This window comes from Schistocerca americana, chromosome 3 (genome assembly GCF_021461395.2).
Source record: "Schistocerca americana isolate TAMUIC-IGC-003095 chromosome 3, iqSchAmer2.1, whole genome shotgun sequence".
NCBI lineage: Eukaryota > Metazoa > Arthropoda > Insecta > Orthoptera > Acrididae > Schistocerca > Schistocerca americana.
Window position 1 is genome coordinate 247,549,564 of NC_060121.1, and position 24,988 is coordinate 247,574,551.

The 24,988-nt window shown below is 41.6% G+C and overlaps 1 long non-coding RNA gene across 1 annotated transcript in view; it reads left to right on the plus strand.

The window, feature by feature from the left end:
- Positions 1 to 24,988, plus strand: part of LOC124606754 — a 46,651-nt gene that overhangs the window by 4,641 nt on the left and 17,022 nt on the right. Inside the window, exon 2 of the long non-coding RNA XR_006978720.1 lies at positions 22,084 to 22,263. This is a non-coding gene — a long non-coding RNA (uncharacterized LOC124606754). The remainder of the gene's footprint in view (positions 1 to 22,083; positions 22,264 to 24,988) is intronic.

Here is a 24,988-nt window from a genome sequence, read left to right on the forward strand (position 1 = left end):
ACATTCATCCAGTATTTAAGAACGGGGCACTTATTTACTTGCAATCAACATTACACATAATTTATCATCTTTATGAGCCTTTTTCGTACTCAGCTCTCCCCTCCCCCCACACGAAATGATGAAACAAAAAATTTACTTGCTTGCTTTATTTTTGCTGTTCATGCAGTAAAATTACCGCATCAGTGATGAACTTTTAATGTATTACTTCTTTACTAATAACTCTATTCGCAACATATTTAGAAGACAGTCTCCACATATACCACTGGATTTACTTGCTAAGTTATGTCATCGCACAATACATACTTAAACAGATATGACGTCATAAACATTGAGCTGCGTGAATACGAAACTGCAGAGCGACATTCGAGAGTGGAGTAGGAAATGCACAAAGAAAGGAAAGACGAGGAGATGAACAGGGAGATGAGGGAGGAGTAGGTGATCAGAGTGACAGGAAGGAGAAAACGACGGAGAAAGTGAAGAGGAGATGGTTAGAGAAAGGAAATACGAGGAAATGAGGAGAGAGAGGAGAGAGAGAGAGAGAGAGCGAGCGAGTGGGAGGAAATGGACACAGAGAGGTGGAGAAGGAGATGGACAGAGGGGGTAGGAGCAGATAGACAAAGAGAGTGCGGGGTTGCAGATGGAGGGGGAAGGAGCAGATAGACAGAGAGGGCGGAGAAGCAAATGCACAGAGAGGGCGGAGAAACAGATGGACAGAGAAGGCGAAGAAGCAGATGGACAGAGAGAAGGGCAAGACGAGTTAACAGACTGGTGGTGGCTCAAATGGTTCAAATGGCTCTGAGCACTATGCGACTTAACTTCTGAGGTCATCAGTCGCCTAGAACTTAGAACTAATTAAACCTAACTAACCTAAGGACATCACACACATCCATGCCCGAGGCAGGATTCGAACCTGCGACCGTAGCGGTCACGCGGTTCCAGACTGAAGCGCCTTTAACCGCACGGCCACACCGCTCGGCCCAGACTGGTGGTGAAAGAGGTTGTCAGACAGATGGAGGAGAAGGATATGGACAGAGAGAGAGGGGAGGCGGAGGCACACAGAGATATAATTAATTGGAATAAATACAAATCTGGGCAACGCCAGGTACTCAGCTAGTTTCTTAACAAAAATTTAGTGTGTTTCAATGCCATGACCATGCGAATGTAAGCACAAGTCCCAATTTTTCGATATGGCGTTTTGATTTTTAGGTCTGACTCTCTTTGCTATTACCATCAGTGGTAATATGTTTGTGGTAAAATCCCCTTTTCGATGTTCAGTGTTCGTGGACAGCTTTGTAATATTTTGCTCCTCCTCTAGCCTTGAAACAACTACTCGTCAGTTGCAACTGACAATACGACGGTTGAAGAAGTGGGCAGATAGTGCAGTTTTTGATTTTCCTCAGAGGAATATGTTTCTGTTAATTTTAATCGTGCCTGTCGCTCTTTTAACCTGCCCATAATTAAATTGAAGGACAATGTTCTCAATTTTAAAAGTTCAGTGAGGTTTCTGGGTCTCACATTTGATGATCAACTGACATGGTTACCACTTCTCAACAATATTAAAACCCAAGATTTAAAGGCATTGAATATTTTAAAATACCTCGACCACAGGTCATGGGGGGCAGATGGAACATGTCGGCTCCAGTTTTAAAAGCGATCCCATTTTGACTATGGATGCACGGTTTGCAGTTCGGTTAGGCTGTCTTATCTTAAGGATCACTCCTTGATGTTCACCATGAGGGGATTCGACCAGACGGAGCATATAAAACTTTGTGTTCTGCCTTAGGGCAGGTCCTGTCATGGGGGAAGCCTCGTCAGAGAGGTCCACCGCATGAGCGTCCAGGGAAGTGATTCCAGTGGTGGTTTCCCGTTGCCTTCCACTGATGAGGATGAAATGATAATGAGGACAACACAACACCCAGTCACTGAGCGGAGAAAATCTCCGACCCAGCGGGGAATCGAACCCGAGCCCCTTGGCGTAAAAAACCACCGCACTGACCACTCAGCTGTCGGGACGGACAGGATCATATAGGACAAGTCCGGTTCCTAGCCTCTCATTTTGAGCTGGTAAACCACCACTCACATCCAGTGGCTGGTTCTCATGCTGTGTCATGTATGCACCCACTCCCCACCCCACAGTTGCCGGCACTTCACTCCGTTCCATCCCTTCCAACGTAGTTACTATTCAGATATAGTCCACGAGCAGTGAAGGCATTCGGGATTCGCATGCAGCATGACTTAGCGGCACTCAGTGCTGACCGCCTTCCTGTGCTTCTTCGAGGCTGGAGTCGTTCGCCACCGTAGTTGATACGGAGACCCAGTATTGTTTATCAGTGTAAAACAAGAATTTTACTGCAGGCTACGTTTTTAAGTCGATCTTTTACAGAATTTTATCCGAGCGCTATTACTATGTGGTCATTTACACTAATGGGTCTAATCAAAATCTCTCAGTCGGCTGCGCTGTGTTATTTCCAGAAGTTGTCGAGTTTCGCTTACGTGGTGAATTCAAAGTGTATGACGCTGAATTACGTGCAGTCTTGAGTGCACTGGAAAGACGAGAAGTTATCCTACTACCAAATTTCTTATCTGCACCGACTCCCTAAGTAGCGTTTAGGCTATCCATTACAGGTGTTCAATAGAAAAGTATCTTCAGCTGATCCACGACAACCTTTTCCATTTACAAATACAGAGCAAGAAAGTGTCATCCTGCTGTGCACCAGGGCACGTGATCATTCTCGGTAATGAAGAATCGGATGAAGCAGCTAACAATACCTGCTAGGAAAATACAGGGTGATTCAAAAAGAATACCACAACTTTAGGAATTTAAAACTCTGCAACGACAAAAGGCAGAGCTAAGCACTATCTGTCGGCGAATTAAGGGAGCTATAAAGTTTCATTTAGTTGTACATTTGTTCGCTTGAGGCGCTGTTGACTAGGTGTCAGCGTCAGTTGATGCTAAGATGGCGACCGCTCAACAGAAAGCTTTTTGTGTTATTGAGTACGGCAGAAGTGAATCGACGACAGTTGTTCAGCGTGCATTTCGAACGAAGTATGGTGTTAAACCTCCTGATAGGTGGTGTATTAAATGTTGGTATAAACAGTTTACAGAGAATGGGTGTTTGTGCAAAGAGAAAAGTTCTGGACGGCCGAGAACGAGTGATGAAAATGTAGCACGCATCCAGCAAGCATTTGTTCGCAGCCCAGGAAAATCGACTCGCAGAGCTAGCAGAGAGCTGCAAATTCCACAATCAACTGTATGGAGAGTCCTACGGAAAAGGTTAGTTATGAAACCTTATCGTCTGAAATTGGTTCAAGCATTGTCTGCAGCTGATAAGATTAAAAGAATCGATTTCTGTGATTTTATCCTTGCTCAAATGGAAACAGATGAATCTTTCGTTTCAAAGATTGTGTTTAGTGATGAAGCAACTTTCCACACTAACGGGAAAGTCAATCGTCACAATGTCTGTATATGGGGCACTGAGAATCCGCGGGAAACAACTCAGTATGAACGTGACTCGCCTAAGGTGAACGTTTTCTGTGCCATTTCAGCCAATAAAGTTTTTGGTCCCTTTTTCTTCGAAGGTGCTACTGTAACTGGACTACAGTATCTGGAGATGTTAGAGAATTGGCTGTTCCCTCAGCTCGAACAAGAAGCACAATAATTCATATTTCAGCAGGATGGAGCGCCACCACATTGGCACTTATCTGTCCGTAACTACCTGAACGTCAACTACCAGAGGCGATGGATCCGCCGCCAGACAGCCCGTGACAGAGCACTTCATCACTGGCCTCCAAGAAGCCCTGATCTTACCCCCTGCGATTTTTTCTTATGGGGGTATGTTTAGGATATGGTGTTTCGGCCACCTCTCCCAGCCACCATTGATGATTTGAAACGAGAAATAACAGCAGCTATCCAAACTGTTACGTCTGATATGCTACAGAGAGTGTGGAACGAGTTGGAGTATCGGGTTGATATTGCTCGAGTGTCTGGAGGGGGCCATATTGAACATCTCTGAACTTGTTTTTGAGTGAAAAAAAACCTTTTTAAATACTCTTTGTAATGATGTATAACAGAAGGTTATATTCTGTTTCTTTCATTAAATACACATTTTTAAAGTTGTGGTATTCTTTTTGAATCACCCTGTACAGTTTCTGAATGTGTTGCCCTCTTAGATGCAGTTACTTAACTGTCGAGGCACAGGGTCGCGCGTCTGTGGAAGCTGGAGTGGAACAACAAACTGCAGTCGGTGCAACCAGTGTCACGACATTGACGTTTCTCCTTCAGGCTGCCGTGGAGGGGGGCAGGGCTCTTAACGGGCCTCGGGATAGGGCACTGTCCTCCGAGTCATGGATTCCTCCTCAGGCAGGAGGATCCATCAGTATGCAGTGCTTGTGGTGCACAGGTGTCGGTAAACCACATTTTAACAGAATGCGTTTTATACCAAACCATGTGGGCTCCAACCAACTTACCAGCCGACCTGGCATTCTAGATTATGAATCAAATGTTGTCCGTATTTTAAAATTCTGCGTTATGTGTGATCTTCTCACAAGGGAACCTCCCCATCGCACCCCCCTCAGATTTAGTTATACGTTGGCAAAGTGGATAGGCCTTGAAACACTGAACACAGATCACTCGAGAAAACAGGAAGAAGTTGTATGGAACTATGAAAAAAATAAGCAAAATATACAAACGGACTAGTCCATCTGCAAGATAGGCAACATAAAGGATAGTGTAAGTTCAGGTTCGTCGTGGTCCCGTGGTTATCGTGTGCACCTGCGTAACAAAAGGTTCTTGGTTCAAGTCTTTCCTCCGATGAAAGGTTTATTTTCTTTATTTTCGCAAAGTTATGATCTGTCCGTTCGTTCATTGACGTCTCTGTTCACTATAATAAGTTTGGTGTCTGTGTTTTGCGACCGCACCGCAAAACTGTGCGATCAGTAGACGAAAGGACGTGCCCCTCCGATGGGAACCGAAAACATTTGATCGCAAGGTCATAGGTCAACCGATTCCTCCACAGGAAAACACGTCTGATATATTCTATACGACACTGGTGACGGCATGTGCGTCACATGACAGCAATAGGTTGTCGACCCACCTAACTTGTACACTTGGCGAATGGGTAAAAAGATTCTTCTACCTTGCCCGATTTAGGTTTTCTTGTGGTTGTGATAATCAGTCCCAAAAAAAGTGATGAAAACATAAGAGTTTGTCACATAAACTGCAACAAATGAATGCAACAGTTCCACAGTCGCTCAGTTTTCCCTGTGTTCTGTCAAAACATGTTTTTAACGTTTTCAAATTTTTCCGTGTGTAGAACGTCAAATCCTGCATATGTTCAAGCAAATCTGAACATGTCCTGGAATTTTGGAGATCGAAGTTGATTTTGTGTGAGTGCCTGAACTTTGATAATTGTCTGAAAATAAAAAATTAAAATTTTCACTCTAGGCAAAACTTGAACCAAGGTCCTCTCGTTCCGCAGTTGCTCACGCTAACCACGAGACCACGGCGTTCCTGAGCACAGTGTCTCCTTATTGCTGTATATCTTAAACATGGACTACTCAGTTTGTATATTATGCCTATTTTTTTCCTAGTTCCACACAACTTCTTCCTGTTTTCTCCATTGATCTGTGTTCAGTTTTTCAAGGCCTATCCACTGTGCCAACTTATAACTAAATCTGAGGGGAGTGCGATGGGGAGGTTCCCTTGTCAGTAGTATCCTAGGTAGAACATTCTGATGTGTTTTCAGGGCGATTGCTTCATTTCCCATTTATCGACGAGGCACAGTTGTGTAGTTATAGCCTGTATGTTTTAATCACAAACTTTCTTGAGACATGCATCTTTTGGTGTGAGAGAGAGTGTCTCAGGGTGGCTGAGGATTACACTTTATATTTTACCTTTTGGTGCATACTTTTTACAAAACGAAACCGCATTCGTATCCAATTAGTTGAGTAAGGGCGATGGTGACCTCGCTGTCGAACGCCCTACACATACCACCCATCGTTCCTGGATAACCCGGAACACATTTGCTGATAAATTTGGCGTTATTTTTCCCACAGCTGCAAAAATATGGTATTTCAGTTGGTGAATTTATTGTTTTTCACACGATACACCTTGGAGGTGATAAATCCCTAGACGGAGAGTCTACTGGGCTCATATCGAGAGAACAGGGAACCCAGTCTTAGAGATGCGCTGCGAATGCATCTCCCTGGAAAAGCGGAATTCACGTTGGCCAAGATAACTACTGAAAACTATCGAGCTGATCCATCTTGTTGGTAGACAGCAGTATCGAAAATGTCAACCTGAATCAACTGTGGTTCCAAAAACCATTCCGTTAGGTCAAGATAGGTGTTACCGATTATTGTTTTCTCAGCAGACACGTATGGTCGATATACTTTCGATCTTGCAATTCCCATCCACACATTTCCCTTTGGCGTGTCACGTTCCCATTCGCTGTTGGCCTGCTCAAATCCTACAACCATGTCTATCCACATGTACACAGATGCGAGGCCGGCCGAAGTGGCCGTGCGGTTAAAGGCGCTGCAGTCTGGAACCGCAAGACCGCTACGGTCGCAGGTTCGAATCCTGCCTCGGGCATGGATGTTTGTGATGTCCTTAGGTTAGTTAGGTTTAACTAGTTCTAAGTTCTAGGGGACTAATGACCTCAGCAGTTGAGTCCCATAGTGCTCAGAGCCAGCCACAGATGCGAAATGTTACCTCGTAGCTGAACACAATGTGCTACATTAAATTTGCATTTCTAACGACATCCAAAAAGTCGTAACGCAAAGCTTATATGACGGTATAGACAACGTTCTTCAAGTTTATGGACAATTTCGACAAGATAGGAATGTTTATTCAATTCCAGCCGCAGTTCAAATGGTTCAAATGGCTCTGAGCACGATGGGACTCAACTTCTGAGGTCTTTAGTCCCCTAGAACTTAGAACTAGTTAAACCTAACTAACCTAAGGACATCACAAACATCCATGCCCGAGGCAGGATTTGAACCTGCGACCGTAGCGGTCTTGCGGTTCCAGATTCCAGACTGCAGCGCCTTTAACCGCACCGGCCACTTCGGCCGGCTCCAGCCGCAGTGATTTCCACATAGTGGTTGTGTGTGTGTGTGTGTGTGTGTGTGTGTGTGTGTGTGTGTGTGTGAGAGAGAGAGAGAGAGAGAGAGAGAGAGAGAGAGAGAGACGTATACTAAATTCATTGTTAGTCTTCCAGTTGATCCTGAGGTGGTGCGAGTAACTTCTTCGTGAGTCTCTTCTATAGTTTCATCTGCTACGGCCGACCTTCCCGAACGCTGTTCGTTAGTAGCACGAGCAGTTCGCATGAATTTATTGACAGCTTTCTTGATGTCGTGTCTTGTAGGAGTTGGTTTTGTGAAATTTGCGCTTGGAATCGTTCCACGCTTCCTCATACGACATTGCTCACAGTGCTCTGTCGTGTACATTCTTGTAGATTTCTCGCAAAAAAGTCAGAATTATTAATATCGAGGCAGAAATTCTAAGGGACTTGTTATAAACACTCTTTATTCCGGAGGCTGACGGCGTATTGACCCTTGTAAATGAACAACACAGAAGATGTTGGAAATGGCCGTCGTTGACAACGATGCAGCGCTCTCCTCACTTTATGAAACAGTGAGACACGCGTAGCAGCTGTGCCTGAGGGATGACAGCAACAACATTTCCAGTGTTCTGCTGTAGCTCCTCCAGTGTGCGGGGACTGTAGTAGACCTGACTTTAATTTACCTCACAGGTGAAATCACAGACACCAGGAGAGCGAGACGGACAGGAGATGTCACTCTCTCCTTTGGGTATCTTCTCCTCTCTGAACACCTCATGCACTCGTATAAGGTTGTCATGCAATGAGTGCTGTTGCTCCGTCTTGCTGAAAACATCCATGCAGTCGTTTGTCTTTTGTGGGTTGATACACATATGCATCTTCCTGGCAGATTAAAGCTGTGTGCCGGTTCCGCCATTACCTCGTCTGCTACGTTCCAAATCTTACACACAAGCTCTTCTGCGAACCTTGCAAGACTAGCACTCCTGGGAGAAAGGATGTTAGGGAGGCATGGCTTAGACACAGCCTGGGGGGATGTGTCCGTAATGAAATTTTCACTCTGCAGCGGAGTGTGCGCTGATATGAGAAACTTCCTGGCAGATTTAAACTGTGTGCCGGACCAAGACTCGAAGTCGGGACCTTTGCCTTTCGCTCTCAAGCGCTCTATTGAGTGAGCTACCCAAGAGTTCGAGTCTCGGTCCGGCACACAGTTTTAATATGCCAGAAAGTTTCATATCAGCGGACACACCGCTAAAGAGTGTAAATTTCGGCAGAACTCAACACGCGTTGAGTTCGTCTGGACGCTGTGACTCTTGTACATTTAAAAAAATGGCTCTGAGCACTATGGGACTTAACATCTATGGTTATCAGTCCCCTAGAACTTAGAACTACTTAAACGTAACTAACCTAAGGACATCACACAACACCCAGCCATCACGAGGCAGAGAAAATCCCTGACCCCGCCGGGAATCGAACCCGGGAACCCGGGCGTGGGAAGCGAGAACGCTACCGCACGACCACGAGATGCGTCATGTACATCAGTAAATTTGTGAAGATACAGAATCTGGTTCTTTTTGATAATGTTTCGACACGACAATCCCTTAATTCCTTCTTGCACAGATAAACGGATTTAAGATTTCGTCGGCGTTTCTTGCAGGCTTTCCTTTTCTCGACCAACTGTTTTCGGCTAGTTTGCATTTCTGTTCGGTACGGAGCTCATTTCGCGTCATTTTGCCACTAGGTTTTGCATTGCATACTTTGGTGATGGTTTTACCAAAACACTTCCAGCTTTAAAATCTTGACTGGTGCACTGAAGTCACAGTTTCCAGCATTTTGCGTGATGGATTGTTCTCCTGTTCATTAACAAGGGTCGGTTCCCCGTCAGGCTTATAAATATCTTGCTGGCCAGTTCTATTTTTTCCACTACTGTCCGCTGCTGACAAGAAAGCCTGTGAGAGAACTACGGAAACAAGTCGAGTGGCTTTGTGACATGCCTTACCTGTTGATATTTTTGAAAATGTCAGGAATACGAATATCGATATTTAAAAAAGTGTCATTATCGGCTCTAGATATACCAAAGAATATATCGATATATCGACGTACCGGCCTATAAAAATATCAGCTGCATACTGTAAATATACTGCCGGTTTTAGAGCTGTATCTTTAAGTATTGATTATTAATAGATATTCTGTACGTCAGCAAGCTAGCAACTTGCCTATACGCCCTTAGAGCAAGAATTGAAAGGAAAACAACGCACGTTCAGCTTTGGCAATAACCACTTTTCTAACAATGGTAGCTGCATGCAAATAGCATAGTAAAAAGTTTGCTATGGATCCGCCCTTCACTTTCATCACATATCGGATTTGTTCAGAACACATTATGTCGACTTCCTGTTTTCCATTTCTGCCAACGCCAGCGACTTGCAGTTGTAATGTGAACCAGTTGCAATTTCTGTTCTCAGCGCCGAGTGCCGGTTACCTCAGCATTTTCCTTACACATCTCCGCCCACTGCGATGACCGGTCTTGTCATTTAAATTTTTGTTCATAATTTTCATCACCTGTATTTGAAGAACTCTGATATGGAGAAATAGCACATTTTTAACGAAACTTACGTGCTATTTCTTCACATCGAAAACGTTGTTATTCCGTTCACACGCCCCCCCCCCCTCCCCCTACTTGCAATGGGATTTCTTTTTTTGTGCCACATATACTTGCTTCACACAATCAAGGAGAAAGACTGGACGTGATCAAAGGTCAAAAGGCAGTGAGACTCCTTCACACACTGAAAGTAAAATAATTTTCGACTAAAATTTCAAAAGAACAACTTCAAATATTTACCAAAAATTATATAAAAAAATTCAAAATAAAAATATCGGCACTAGAAATTGCGATTTTGGTATAGATATATTGATATACCTTGAGTAAAAATATCGCTGACATTTATGTATATTTTTGCAAAAGGTATCGATGTATCGATATTTTATCAACACCCCCAATACCTAAAACATAATATTGCACGCCGCTCTACAAACATTTTTTGCCGAGTCATCAATCTTCTGTTTGCTTTGATACGACCTGCCAGGAGTTACTCTCCAATGCCAACCTCTTCTTCTCAGAGTAGTATTCACACCAAGTGTCATCAATTATTTATTGGATGTGTTCCAATCTCCATCTTTGCCTACAGTTGCTACCCTCTACAGCTCCCTATGTTACGATGGAAGTTATTCCCCGCTGTTGTAACACATCCTGTCCCTTCTTGTAATCAATATTTTCTACAACGCCGAATTTGCGAGGTACTATAGCTACTGTTAGGAATTTCTGTCTGTTTAGGTCCCAATTAATAAACTAGGGACCAATGATACGAATCTTGAAAATCCCTACACATAAGTTGTCAGACCGAGGTTGTTGTTCATCGACTCCTATCAACCAGCGTGGACGTTACATTGTAAAATCGCTTCCATGCTAAACAACAACTGCCATATACAAGGTGTTAGGCGTGTAAGTGCAGATATTTCTATTGATAACTGAAGACTGTGCACTGAACAACATTATATCAGCATTTCCTTTAGTTGCAGACTAATAGTTATTGCTATTACGATAGTATGTTTTTAGCTTCATTAGTACCTCCAAATACGTGCCTCACTAGCAAGCCATTAATGTTTACTCTGAGGTGACAAAAGTCATGGAATACTTCCTAATATCGTGTCGGACCTCCTTTTGCCCTGGGTAGTTCAGCAACTCGACGTGTAATTGGCTCAACAAGTCGTTGGAAGTCCCCTGCAGAAATACTGAGCCATGCTACCTCTACAGCCGACCGTAATTGCGAAAGTGTTGACGGTGCAGGATTTTTTGCTCGAACTGACCTCTACACGGTCCCATGAATGTTCGATGGGTTGATGTCGGACGATTTTGGTGTGCAAATTATTCGCGTGAATTCTCCATAATGTTCTTAACACCAGTCGCAAACAACTGTGGCCCGGTGACATGCGCATTGTCATCTATAAAAATTCCATCTTCGGTTGGGAACATGAAGCCCATGAATGGCTGCAAGTGGTCTCCAAGTAGCCGAACATAACCATTTCCATTAAATTATCAGTTCATTCCATCTAAACACAGCCCACACCATTATGGAGCCCACCACTAGGCTTCCACAGTGCCTTGTTGACCACCTGGTTCCATGGCTTCGTGGGTATGCGTCATACTCGAACCCTATCATCAGCTGTTACCAACTGAAATCGGGACTCATCTGACCAGCCCACGGTTTTCCAGTCCAACCGATATGGGTACGAGCCCAGGAGAGGAGCTGCAGATGATATGCCTTAGCAAAGTTACTCGCGTCGGTCGTCTTCTGCCATAGTCCAACAACGCCAAATTTCTCCACACTGCCCCAACGGATACGTTCGTCTTCTCACATTGATTTCTGTGGTTATATCACGCAGTATTGTGACTATGTAGACGTTCCCGGCGTATTAGTATATCAGATTCTTGTCGGGTTTCCAGCCGGATCAAACTGTCATCTGAACACAATATTTCAGCGGTCCACCTGGCCGCCATCATCAGGTGAGGAAAGCTACGCTTCTCTCGCCGATAACTGATTCCACTCGCAAATGACTGCACCTTTATATGCATCGGAAGAACAACAGCGCATGCGCTAGATACAGTACCGCGGAGCATTTGCAACTACTTGCGTCTCATTGTATAGCATCCTGTGTCCCTCTGTAAGGCAATGCTCAGCCACCGCAAATTTTTCTGGTTGTAATAATTGCGTATAGCGATGATGTTCAATACACCTGTCGTTGACGGTACGAACTGACCTCTACACGGTCCCATGAATGTTCGATGGGTTGATGTCGGACGGACATTATATAAGCATTTCCTTTAGTCGCAGACTAATAGTTATTGCTATTACGATAGTATGTTTTTAGCTTCATTAGTACCTCAGAAAAAACTCATACGGTATTTTGTAAACACTAGACTTCCTCAAACCTAAATCATCTTTAACCGTGCCAAGACGTGCTCGAATCTTGGCTGGCGGACGAAAAACACATCTGAGCTCATATTTCTTCAAGAGTCTACCTATCTTGGCGGACACATTCCTAGCATACGGAAGAAAAGCCACAGACCTAAAGGTGTCTTCAGAAGGTTCAGGTACAGGTCCAAACTCAAAAGCACTTCGAATTTGTCGGTCCGTATAGCCGTTATTATTAACACGTCCTTAAGATGTTGCAGCTCCTGTGGTAAATTCTGAGCATCCGAGACAGCATATGTTCGTTTAACCAAGGTCCGAAGGACTCCTGTACGTTGAAAAGGTGGATGGAAACTTGTAAATACCTGTCGGTATGAGTCGGTTTCCTGTAAACACTGTGTCCAGGAGTACCGTCTTCTTTTCTATAAACTGTGTTGTTGTGGTCTTCAGTCCAGAGACTGGTTTAATGCAGCTCTCCATGCTACTAACCATGCAGTAAAGCTGCATGCCCTTGGGAAAAATTACGGCCACAGTTTCCCGTTGCTTTCAGCCGTTCGCAGTACCAGCACAGCAAGGCCGTTTTGGTTAGTGTTACAAGGCCAGATCAGTCAATCATCCAGACTGTTGCCCCTGCAACTACTGAAAAGGCTGCCGCCCCTCTTCAGGAACCACACGTTTGTCTGGCCTCTCAACAGATACCCCTCCGTTGTGGTTGCACCTACAGTACGGCTATCTGTATCGCTGAGGCACGCAAGCCTCCCCACCAACGGCAAGGTCCATGGTTCATGGAGGGGTTCTATAAACTAGTACATAGGAAAAAGGTAACTTTCCCTACTTTTCAGTTTCCATTGTGAATTTGATGTTCGGATGAAGACAATTACAACGGTCTAATAACCGGTGCAAAGAGTCAATTCCATGTGACCAAACAAGAAACATATCTCAGAAAAAACGAAGGCTTCAAAAAAGAGATTTTCAGGGCAATATCCTCAAAGTCCTCCACAAAATGATTAGCGACAATGGGGGATAAAGGACTCCGCATAGGCATACCGTCAGTTTGTTCGAAATATTTGTCATCAAATAAAAAAATAGGTGGACGTCAGAACATGACGGAAGAGCTTCGTCATTTCCGTATCAAGTTTTTCATTAATTAAAATCAATGACTCTTCAAGAGGGACGCGAGTAAACAGTGACACCACATCAAAACTAACAAGTAAATCAGAGGTACCAAGACGAAGCAACTTTAAGCGCTGAATAAAATTCGTGTAATTGGAAATATGGTGTTCACATTTACCCACATGAGGGCTGAGAGCCGACGCTAAATATTTTGCCAAGTTGTAAGTTGGTGCACCCAAATTAGAAACAATAGGGCGCATGGATCTTTGGCAAGCCGTATAATCTAGGTGTAACGGCCGCACCAGGGCGTAGTTTTTTGGTAGTGTCCTCAGGTAAGGAAGTCTTCTTCAGAAGTGAAATCGTTGTCCGTTTTATGCGATCCGTGGGATCCTTCTGTACTATACGATACGACGGATCCTTAAGTAAATCATACATCTTATTCACATAATCTGCCTTAGAGATTAAAACGGTAACATTACCTTTGTCTGCTGGTAAAATTAACAGTTCAGGGTCCTCTCTAATAGACCGAATAGCTGCTCGTTCGGCTGGAGAAATGTTACTTCGTGGAGGCCGAGCCCGACGCAAAAGGTGAGAAACCTCCTGTCTAATCTCTTCCTTCTGCTCTTCCGGAAGACGAAAGACAACTTGTTCAACAGAAGAAATGCATTCCATGGTGGGAATGCTTTATCAGATTGAGTGCACAGAAGTGCTTCTAGTAGGCAGTGCTCTAAATTTCAACGTCTTTGTCGTCAACACTTGATATCAAGAAATGATACTTGTCAACGGACTATGATTAATCTTACAATTAAGGAACTGGATGACGTCACGGTTTCAGTGTTGGAAAAATGCTTAAACTTTGCACCCACGCAGGTACATCGTAGATGGAAAAGTTGTAGTTGGTGCTGAAAACGATAGATTGGCTTCATGGCACCACTAAACATGTGTTCTGTTGTTATAGGTACCTGAATAGGCTTAGTGTTAACTGTGCAGGAGAGGATAGCTGTAGTGACGTGGAAGTTGCAGAGGTTGTCGTATGGTGAAATTTGGGCGAGATTTGATAGCCTTTCCCATATACCTGGACCTAAAGAGAAAGCATTTCAACAATTAGTGAAGAAGTTTAAGCACATTGGTACCTTTCTGAAGGAAACCGGACAACGACGCCCATCGACCTCTGCTGACCGGGTATAAGATATTAGAACATCCACTGAACGCAGTCCAAGATCGGTGTGGCGATTGCCGCTGGAAGTGGATGTTCCTCGCTCGACTGTACATAAAATGTTGGGACACGCTCTGAAGAAAACGCCGTACCATCTGCGGGTTCTCCACTACTTACGTGACGCTGTTTTGGCAGAGCGTATGAACGTGTGTCAGGATTTGCTGGAAGTAGATGCAAATCGCAGCATCCTCCATCAGGTCTTACGCAGCGACGAGGCAACCTTGTGGAAGAGTTAACCGAGATAACTGCATCATTGAGGCTGATACTTGTGCGGGGTGAACTTGAGCATAATGTTTACTTCTACCGGAACGGGACACCTCAGCATTCTGCCACAGGTGTGTGTATACGTTTTTGGATGCTGTGTTTCCTGGAAGGTGAATTGGGCACGCAGGACCCATTATCTGAGCGGCACGGACCCCTTTGTCTGGGAGTTTACCAAGTGGTGTATGTTTCGCCGACACAGCACCAACTGATTCGCGAAGCTCCGAGCCGAATTAAACAACCTGCTGCAGCTACAACACCACAATGCTCCGGAATTTCTTTCGTGCCGCAGCCGGCAGATTGGAATCTTCTCGGGATGTGAATGGTGCTCATGTTGAATGTAACATGTGATAAACATGTGCCACTATAAATAAAAAGAATGCAATAATCATTTCAACAAAATCGATACTTAATTTCCTCATATAGCTAACTTCTTGTGGAGGAGGGTATTTATCATACCACTGTGGTTTTCTCTCCTTTGTTTCATTTGAGAATGATTTGAGGAAAGTAATATGTTGCCCAACTCTTGTTTGGGTGTCTTAGGATTCTAATTGTTGTCCTCTTTGCGATGCAAAATTACTCTCTGCCACTGCAGCTTGAGTAAATCCATAATGCACTCGCGGTTACTAAACAAACCTCTGACGACACATACTGCCCTTCTCTGGATCTTCTCTAACTCCTCTGCTAACTCCGCCTGGTATAGGTACACGACTAACGAGCAATAGTAATATTACAACGAGTGTTTTCTTAAGCCACTTCCTTTGTGGTTTAGTTACAATTCTGTAGAATTCTTCCAGTGAATCTCAGCCTGGCATCAGCGTTGGTTACAATTAGATTCATGTGGGTGTTCCCTTCAGATCGCTTCAGACAATTAGACTTCTCTGACGTTTTATGTATGTTGCTCCCGCCCTGCTACATTTTATGCACATACTGCATAGGACAAGCCAATAGAAAATGTAGGTATAAAGATTATGTAAACACTCCTGACAAAGAAACTGAAGCACCCAGGAGCGAGGGGGAAACAAAATGAAACTTCGCAGGTTGAGAGGGTATGTGATGTTAACTCAGTGATTAGGCTTACAAAATCGAGTCAAATTTACAAAGAACTTGACAGTATGAGCCCACTTATCAGTATGACATTGTATCATCCCTGGCCTGGATGTGTGCATTCTTTCATTTGGGAAGAATGTCATAAGACCTTTGTATTTACTGCTGAGGCTACCTGTATCACAACTGTATTAACTAGCCCTTTTGTATGGAGATGATATCAGAGACGTCCAACAAATCTTCTATTGGGGACAGATCTGTGGATCTTGCTGACCACAAAAGTACCTCAACATCTTGAAGACAGTTCATAGAAACACAAATCACGTGTGGACGCATGTTGTCCTGTTGAAAAATGACACCACATTGCTGTCGCAGAAGAGATCAAACATGAGAATGACAAGATGTCTGTTACATACCATTGTGCTGTCAGAGTTCCTTGACACGGTACCAACCATGACTTAAAGTCATATCCAATGGCTTCCCACACCATGAAGTCAGGTGTAAACACAACTATGCCTATCCCAAGTGTTGGAAGTAAAGGACCTCACCCCCGATTGCTGCCATACTGGCCAAAGATGGTGATCCAAGATGCTGCAGAACTGTGATTCATTACTGTACACAGTGCATCGCCATTCACCAGCAGTCCATGCTTCCCACTTATGGCACCACACCAAACATATTGCGACAGTAATTCCCTAACTCACAGGCAGCCAGTTTCCAACCTATGGTGTGAGATGGAACAGAATGTTGTAGGAAGTCCATTACTTGTTCTTGGATGGTAGGTGGAGATGTGAAAGTGTCACAGTGTGCTTAGTGTGCAACATGGTGATCTTCCCTTATGGTCAGATGTGGTCAACCAGAACCTTAACAATGAGGATGCCTATACTTATGTTCCCATACAGTCCAATGTGGGGCTCCTGCCACATCCAAATGCCCTATAATTGCGTGATTTGAGCAGCCAGCAAATGGAGACTTACTGTGAGGCCCCTTCCAAACTATTTTAGGTGCTGATAATGCAGCCTCACACAGATACATGGCATCTCCGTGTCCTTCACAGTGATCACTCAAGATCTGACACTGATAACACTCCTTATATACCATAACAGGCCTGGTAACAACACTAAACATGAACAACACTAATCCAATCTGGTGGGCATTCTATCTCTCACAGAGAACAACTCATCTCTAATCAATTATGTACCTTCCCATGTTGTATATGTCCAGAAAGCTACATTGACATCAGACTATGTCTTCCAGGTGCTTCATTTCTTTGTCAGACAACTTATCTTCTGTAACAATACAATATTTTTATTGACAGAGTATTGGTATTAAGATGGAAGTTCATGGATTAAATGTGCTAATGAAAAATCAGAGACAGTATGTGAAAATACAGGGTGATTCAAAAAGAATACCACAACTTTAGGAATTTAAAACTCTGCAATGACAAAAGGCAGAGCTAAGCACTATCTGTCGGCGAATTAAGGGAGCTATAAAGTTTCATTTAGTTGTACATTTGTTCGCTTGAGGCGCTGTTGACTAGGCGTCAGCGTCAGTTGATGCTAAGATGGCGACCGCTCAACAGAAAGCTTTTTGTGTTATTGAGTACGGCAGAAGTGAATCGACGACAGTTGTTGCATTTCAAACGAAGTATGGTGTTAAACCTCCTGATAGGTGGTGTATTAAACGTTGGTATAAACAGTTTACAGAGAATGGGTGTTTGTGCAAAGGGAAAAGTTCTGGACGGCCGAGAACGAGTGATGAAAATGTAGCACGCATCCAGCAAGCATTTGTTCGCAGCCCAGGAAAATCGACTCGCAGAGCTAGCAGAGAGCTGCAAATTCCACAATCAACTGTATGGAGAGTCCTAAGAAAAAGGTTAGTTATGAAACCTGAACATCAACTACCCGAGGCGATGGATTGGCCGCCAGGCAGCCCGTGACAGAGCACTTCATCACTGGCCTCCAAGAAGCCCTGGTCTTACCCCCTGCGATTTTTTTCTTATGGGGGTATGTTAAGGATATGGTGTTTCGGCCACCTCTCCCACCCACCATTGATGATTTGAAACGAGAAATAACAGCAGCTATCCAAACTGTTACGCCTGATATGCTACAGAGAGTGTGGAACGAGTTGGAGTATCGTGTTGATATTGCTCGAGTGTCTGGAGGGGGCCATATTGATCATCTCTGAGCTTGTTTTTGAGTGAAAAAAAACCTTTTTAAACACTCTTTGTAATGATGTATAACAGAAGGTTATATTATGTTTCTTTCATTAAATACACATTTTTAAAGTTGTGGTATTCTTTTTGAATCACCCTGTATTTCTGAGACTTATGAAAGGATAAAGTTTCCTCAAAATTTTCTGGGTATAATGCTATTGTTATGGAGGTATATATAGCATAATGAATACAATCTGTCACAGATATTAATATAATTTGTCACATACATGATTTGCTACAGACAGGACAGTGTTAGACATCACATATTTATGGCAAAAATAATACAGTTTGACATTCATATTTGCTATTTTATGTATTTCACAGTAATTAATTGGGTATGCATACTTCTTAAATAGAGTATTGAGAGTGTAGATCTTTTCACTTATTTATCTGCACTATGTTTCTGGTTGTTTACTTACATTGAAGTTCAGCTGTGAGTCCTGTACCAACATCATTCCTCTCTAATTATACCAGCATTTCACTACAATTTGTTGGAGTTGCAACCTTTTTATACAGACATAAAAAAAAAAAAATGTATCACCTTGGTTCCGAGAGTTCCAGAACTAGTACAGAAGATTGGAATAGAGATCAACATGAACAACATTTTCACCCTTTTTTTTGCTCATGAAAACCACACACTGCATGTTGTACCACCATACAGTGAGACCTTCAGAGGTGGTGGTCCATATTGTTGTACACACTGGTACCCCTAATACCCAGTAGCACATCCTCTTGAATGATGCATGCCTGTATTCGCCATGGCATTCTATCCACAAGTTCATCAAGGCACTGTTGGTCCAGATGTTCCCATTCCTGAATGGCGATTCAGTGTAGATACCTCAGAGTGGTTGGTGGGTCACATTGTCCATAAACTGCCTTTTTCAATTTAAAAAATGGTTCAAATGGCTCTAAGCACTATGGGACTTAACATCTGAGGTCATCAGTCCTCTAGACTTAGAACTACTTAAACCTAACTAACCTAAGGACATCACACACATCCATGCCCAAGGCAGGAGTCGAACCTGTGACCTTAGCATCAGCGCAGTTCCAGACTAAAGCACCTAGAACTGCTCAGCCACAGCGGCCAGCCCTTTTGAATCTTTCCCAGGCATGTTTGATAGGGTTCATGTCTGGAGCACATGCTAGCCACTCTAGTCAAGCAATGTCATTATTCTGAAGGAAGTCATTCACAAGATGTGCAGGATGGGGGCGCAAATTGTTGTCCATGAAGATGAATGCCTTGCCAATATGCTGCCGATATGGTTGCACCACCACTCAGAGGATGGAATTCATGTATCGCACAGCCGTTACAGCACCTTCCATGACCACCAGCAGTGTACGTCAGTCCCACATAATGCCACCCCAAAACAGCAGGGAACCTCCAACTTGCTGCACTTGCCAGACAATGTGTCTAAGGCATTCAGCCTGACCAGGTTGCCTCCAAACACGTTTTAACATTTTATGCGGGTGACTTTGCAGTGTATGCTGATCCATACAGAAAGTACAGATTGCAGACCAGAATTCCTCTTCCATCTTTTTGTTTAACCAACACTTTATCAATGCCAGTAATCCCCCCCTCCTTCTCCCCCAAATTTTTAAAGAATCAAACTCACATCTACAAACAGCTTCAAACATCTGGTTAATGAGTTAAATAAATAATTTTGTATTAAGCATTTAAAATCTCTATGGTTTAGGACACAATGCACTAATTATGTTTGTTTTGTTAATTTCATGGTGCTCACTGAATGAATACAGTCTGAGTAATCTGCACTCTGTTTTAGGAAAAGCTAGTTTGTCATGCATCTTAATCTTAATGCTGTCATGTTTCCTGAACTGTGTGTCATACAATATGTAATTTTCCAGGTACATTCAGTGGTATGTAAGTACACTGTCCACAAAAAGTGTTTAAACTAGAATTAGTGGTAGAGAAGCAATAAATTAGAACCTCACACTAATGCTGAAGTTTTACTGAATGAACAGTGGAAATGTAGTAAATAATAAACTTTTTTCCTTTCACAGTTTTATGGGGGCAGTCGGGAGGGGTGGGGGGGGGGGGGGGGGGGGGTTGGAGGATTGTGGAGGGAACTGTCAGTGAGGAAAAAAATTATGAAATGGTTTGAAATTATGTGTGAAGCTTGCTGGAAGTTTCTAAGTACTCTCATTCTCAAATATTGGATGATTATAATCTGAGTAGTTTGAATACCATGAGCTACACTGCCTATTGACAAGTACACAGTTTCTAACTTTGATACTCGATTTGTTGTGTTAAACCTTTAACATAGCATTATACCTCCAAATGAGTGGATTATGACTGCATTTTAAATTTTTTGATTTGGTCAATAATTATATGAGGTACTAAAGAATCAAATTTTAGCTACCCCTGGATGCCATTAGTAGGCAACGTGCGACTAGGATTGGACAACCATTTTAGCTGTTTAACAATGTTGATTAACATTTGAAAACTGACTGCTTGGAACAGGCAGCTACTCAGGAACTTCCTGGTCCATTTCAACAATATGCAGTGCATATGTACCAGGAAGAGTACACTAAATTCATTCGGAAGTACTCACCAAGTAGCCCTGTTGACCAAGCTCGGTGAGGAAGTATGGTGTTTCCAAATTTATGACACATATTCACTTGATTTACTGCTGATGTTTTTTATGAACTTTGCTACCACCATGCTCCATTTGGATGAAACATCTCAATGAAATCTTTGTAATGTGATCATTTTACATATTAATTAATGTGGTATTGTTCTGGCTTGTCATTAATGAGCCTCAGAAAATACTAATAGCTCTGTAAATATGGGTTTACATTAAAATGGTAGGGACTATGTAACCTTCTAATCCTTTTAGCATTATTTGTACATTACATTATTTTACATACACATAAAAAAATCACTCTGTATAGATAGTGAACAATAATGACCCCATAACACACCATTGGTGGCCCCATCAGTGTACGTTTACATCTGATGATTTGCCTAGGCCAACAAAACGGGGGCAGAAAGACACAAAATTTCAACAAAATGGTATGTTTTTCCACTGATGTGGTTGGCAATTTTATCTCCTCACCAGTATAATACTGATTAACCACAGCGGCACAAAAGCACCGGCCTCTTGCGGCCCTGCTCAACGACATACACCAGTAAAAAATGTATGCTTCAAATTTCTTTTCACTTAATTGGTTTTATTTTTAACATATGGATGTTGATTGGCTGAAATCATAAAATTTAATGAACAGTGATTTCAAAGTATCATCACTTTTGCCATAACTGTTTACTGAACTTGAGGACCATCCAGTTTACTGTTTTTAAATATCTCTTAGTTAACAATAATCCAGAAAGTTTTTGCTTTATTCTATTTCTGAAGTTTCTTTAATTTTTATTTATTTTTTGATGGTGTGGTATTTGTCTTTTTCTCCTGCCTGGGTTTGACTTGTAATGTGTTGTGCTGTACAATTATTTTCATTTTATTTAACATCATTACTTCATGTTTTATAAAATAGAAAGGCCCTTTTTTTATAACAATCTGTGCTGTATTATATTGCTACACTGTCTCAATCCAAAGACAGAAAATACTTTTTGGATACTGAAATTTGGTGAAGACAATTAAAGGAACAAAAATCCATATCTTTTTAATTATGGAACAGGATTGTAATGATGTGTTAAAAATTAGTGTTCTCTATGTATAGAATTTAATGCCATTACACAGCTAGTAGCTACATTCAGATTATTATGTTTCTTTTCCAACCATCATCATTTAAGGCCAATGTGGTATCAGAAATTACTTCTTGCAATGATATAATGGGCCCCTTTGATAAAGTTTTGGCTACCTTCAACCCCAATTCTTCGTTAACTGACCTATTGATCTGACTCTCTTAAACTCAATCTTGATGTGAATGAATGGTGGTTTAGCAACTGTGTACTTATATTGATTCTAGAATGGTAATTTTGCTTGTAAAATTAAGATATGTTTTCAAATCAATATTTAGGTATGAGCTATTGAACTATAGGTAAGGCTTATACTTCTCATAAAACAAAGTGTACAAAATTACTTTTTGTTTTGATCAACACAATACATATTCATAAGCAAAAATAAATAACTCGACAAATGAGAGTAAATTCAAAGATGACCCTTGTATCAAAGCTAACACAAGTCAATTGTTGGATTGATTATTTCCATGAATGTTGGTCTATTGATACAGTGCTGCTGGGAGCTGCTACACATGATGCATTGCTGCTAGGGGCAGCAATTGTTGGACTGGGTGAAGGAGGTCACTTAGCATGTGGAGCAAGCTTTCTGGATGATGCAGACACTTCACTCTTGCAGCCTGCTGTGGATCTTCTTGTGGGAACCTTCTCATTGTTGCTTATCCCACTTCTAGGTATGATATTTTCAACATTTGAAATGGAGCTTATAATAATATCAGTTGTTATACACAGGTCTAGAGAGTCTCATATGGCAAAAGGTTTCTGAAATATGCTTTTAGTGTAGCGTATTATAATTTTAATGAATTAGATTGTGCATTCTGGAGTAAATGCTCTCCTTTTATATAGCATGTAGTTACATGTTGGTATATGTGCATCTTGTGTAGTGCCAATATAATTAAAGGAAATAAAAAGAAAGCAAAAAGGCAAAGAAAAAGAAAAAAAGAAAACTCTAAAAAGAAATGAATTTGTAAAAGTAGCTTTGACAATCTGGTCACATATTACTCACTTTTCCACATTTAATCCAAATCTTTGTCTTAAGATTTTGTAGAATGAAAGTTTTAAGCTTGTTTTTCACATTACGTTTTGAAAGCATAACAGACTGAAATGAAATGCAAGAAAATATACTTTTTTCACCTTATAGTAGGATACAGAAAGGTTACCATTTTATTTGTGGAGAATAAATTGAAAGTATGTACGGAGACTCACAAAGGATACTATGCTTTGGTAAAATTTACTTTCAGTAATTAGCTGACCCTCCAATGAATGCTGCTTTATGACTCCACACAGACCAGCTAATCACTGATTATTGAAATCAGATCTCAGGTGGTAGAAGTGGTCCACAGAGGTACTGCCACGTATCACTCAGCTCTATATTTTGCTTAAATCTGGAACTTATTCTGAATCAAAATGAGGCATCAGACTATTTCCTCAACTCCTTGTTCAACTCAGCTAACGTTTGTTTTCAAATGTCTTTCATATTGACAGGCAGAACCTCATCAGAGGGTATCATTTAATGATGCAGAAGTAATTTAGATTATATTTGAGGTAACTGTGACATATGCATTACTTTTCATGTGATGTCTAATTTGTTGTAATAAAATCATCCCAGGTTTCTGGCCCCATAATATCAGTGCATGAATGTGATGTTTCAGAAGGGCTACTCTCGCTTTCCATCTTCTGCTGAAGGGTCAGTGTGTCACAACTCATCTTCTTAAATAGGTATCAGCGGCAGGCATTTGAATGTTGCAGTGACCATTCCACAACGTATAACAGTGGCTTGCCTAATCGCTTATGCAAATGGCAACTTGCATCCACTGTCCATTGCTGCCCTATGTGATGCCGACACTGTCTCTTCCATCTTATTTCTTCAAAGGCCGGTTGCCAAGCACCACTCATGGCAAAACCCTTATCTCGACTAACGAGATTTGTTGTCATTTTTATCTCAGTTGCCTCCTTAATAATGCTGTTCCAGAAACTATTAACTGAGCAAGCTGTGCTTGACTAGTGCAGATTTGTTTTCCAGATGTAGACTTACAATTGCATATACACATCGACAGACAGGTATTGCTGCCCTGGATCGAGTCAGCTATTTGCTGGAAGATACAGGTATATGGGGGTATACTTCATGTTCCAGGGCGTCATCAGATTTCTTCTGCATGTTAAAACCTCCCTGCTTGTATTTCAAGATTAATTTTATTGCTAACTAGGAAAACTGGTACTTTGCATATGTTTATGAAATTGTTCTACTAATTACAACAAGTATGAGAGGGTGATGAATTACTTATAAAATAATTTTCATGAATAATAAGAATTTGGTGATTTTCATTACCCAGCTTATTCTGTTGATGTTTTGAAGTTTATTGTCTTTGTTGTTGCTAAGTATATAGAGATATAAATTTCCTACTTGCATGAGGATGATAGGATTCAGCTTCAAAATATTTACTGGAAATAACCTTGTTGCAGGCAGTTTTTCTATCACAGAAAAAGGCGTTTAATGTACAGTGGCATACCAGAATAGTTATATCTTTACAACTACTTCCAACTTCCCTCATAAATCAGACTAACTCTTTTTAATATCCACAAAAAAATAAATAGCTGAAATACAAAGTAACCAGTAATGTTCATGACTCACTATAATTTCAAAGATATCATTATTACGTATTGATTGTTTGCATAAAAAGTAATTCAGCAATGTTTCATGACATTTACATTACAGAAGTTCTTTTAAATGTAATGTAATATTTGTGAATAGTAACAATACAAGATTTGATTTATTTTGAAAGTTTCTTTCAAACTTAAAATGAACACAATGTTTCACATATTGAAATATTTTATTGTAGTACATTTTAACGTATTTGTAACTAAGTGAAACAATTTTCTATATTTTGTTCAATCACAACAAAGAAAACCAAAATTTATATGATCTCTGAAGTATTTTTGAGTATTGGGTAATTCAGTTGTCCAAGTGTATTGGGTACTCTGAGTGTTAGTACGTATTGTGTACTCCAATTATTTGCATGTATCATCAAGTACTAGAGATAATGATCAGTTTCATTACAATGCAGACATCCAGAAATTGGAGACAGCTGTTTTCCTCCACTTCCATGGTAAATCTAATATTCTGGTGATGAATTCATTTAGTGTGTCCCTGCCACAGTGTCACACCATAAACATGTTGGTTATGCTTAGAGAAATCTCTTCAAATTTTTTGGTGTAGAAGTTCACCATGACCCATGACACATGATAGAGATGGAGCCACTGGAAACCCATCAACTTTTTCGTAGTATGAGGGCTATTTGGAAACCAATACCTGATTAGTCATTAATGTAAATCACTGTGTAAATCATAAATGTTTTATTTGCAACTGTTGTCTACACCTTCCAGCTACTTATCTACATA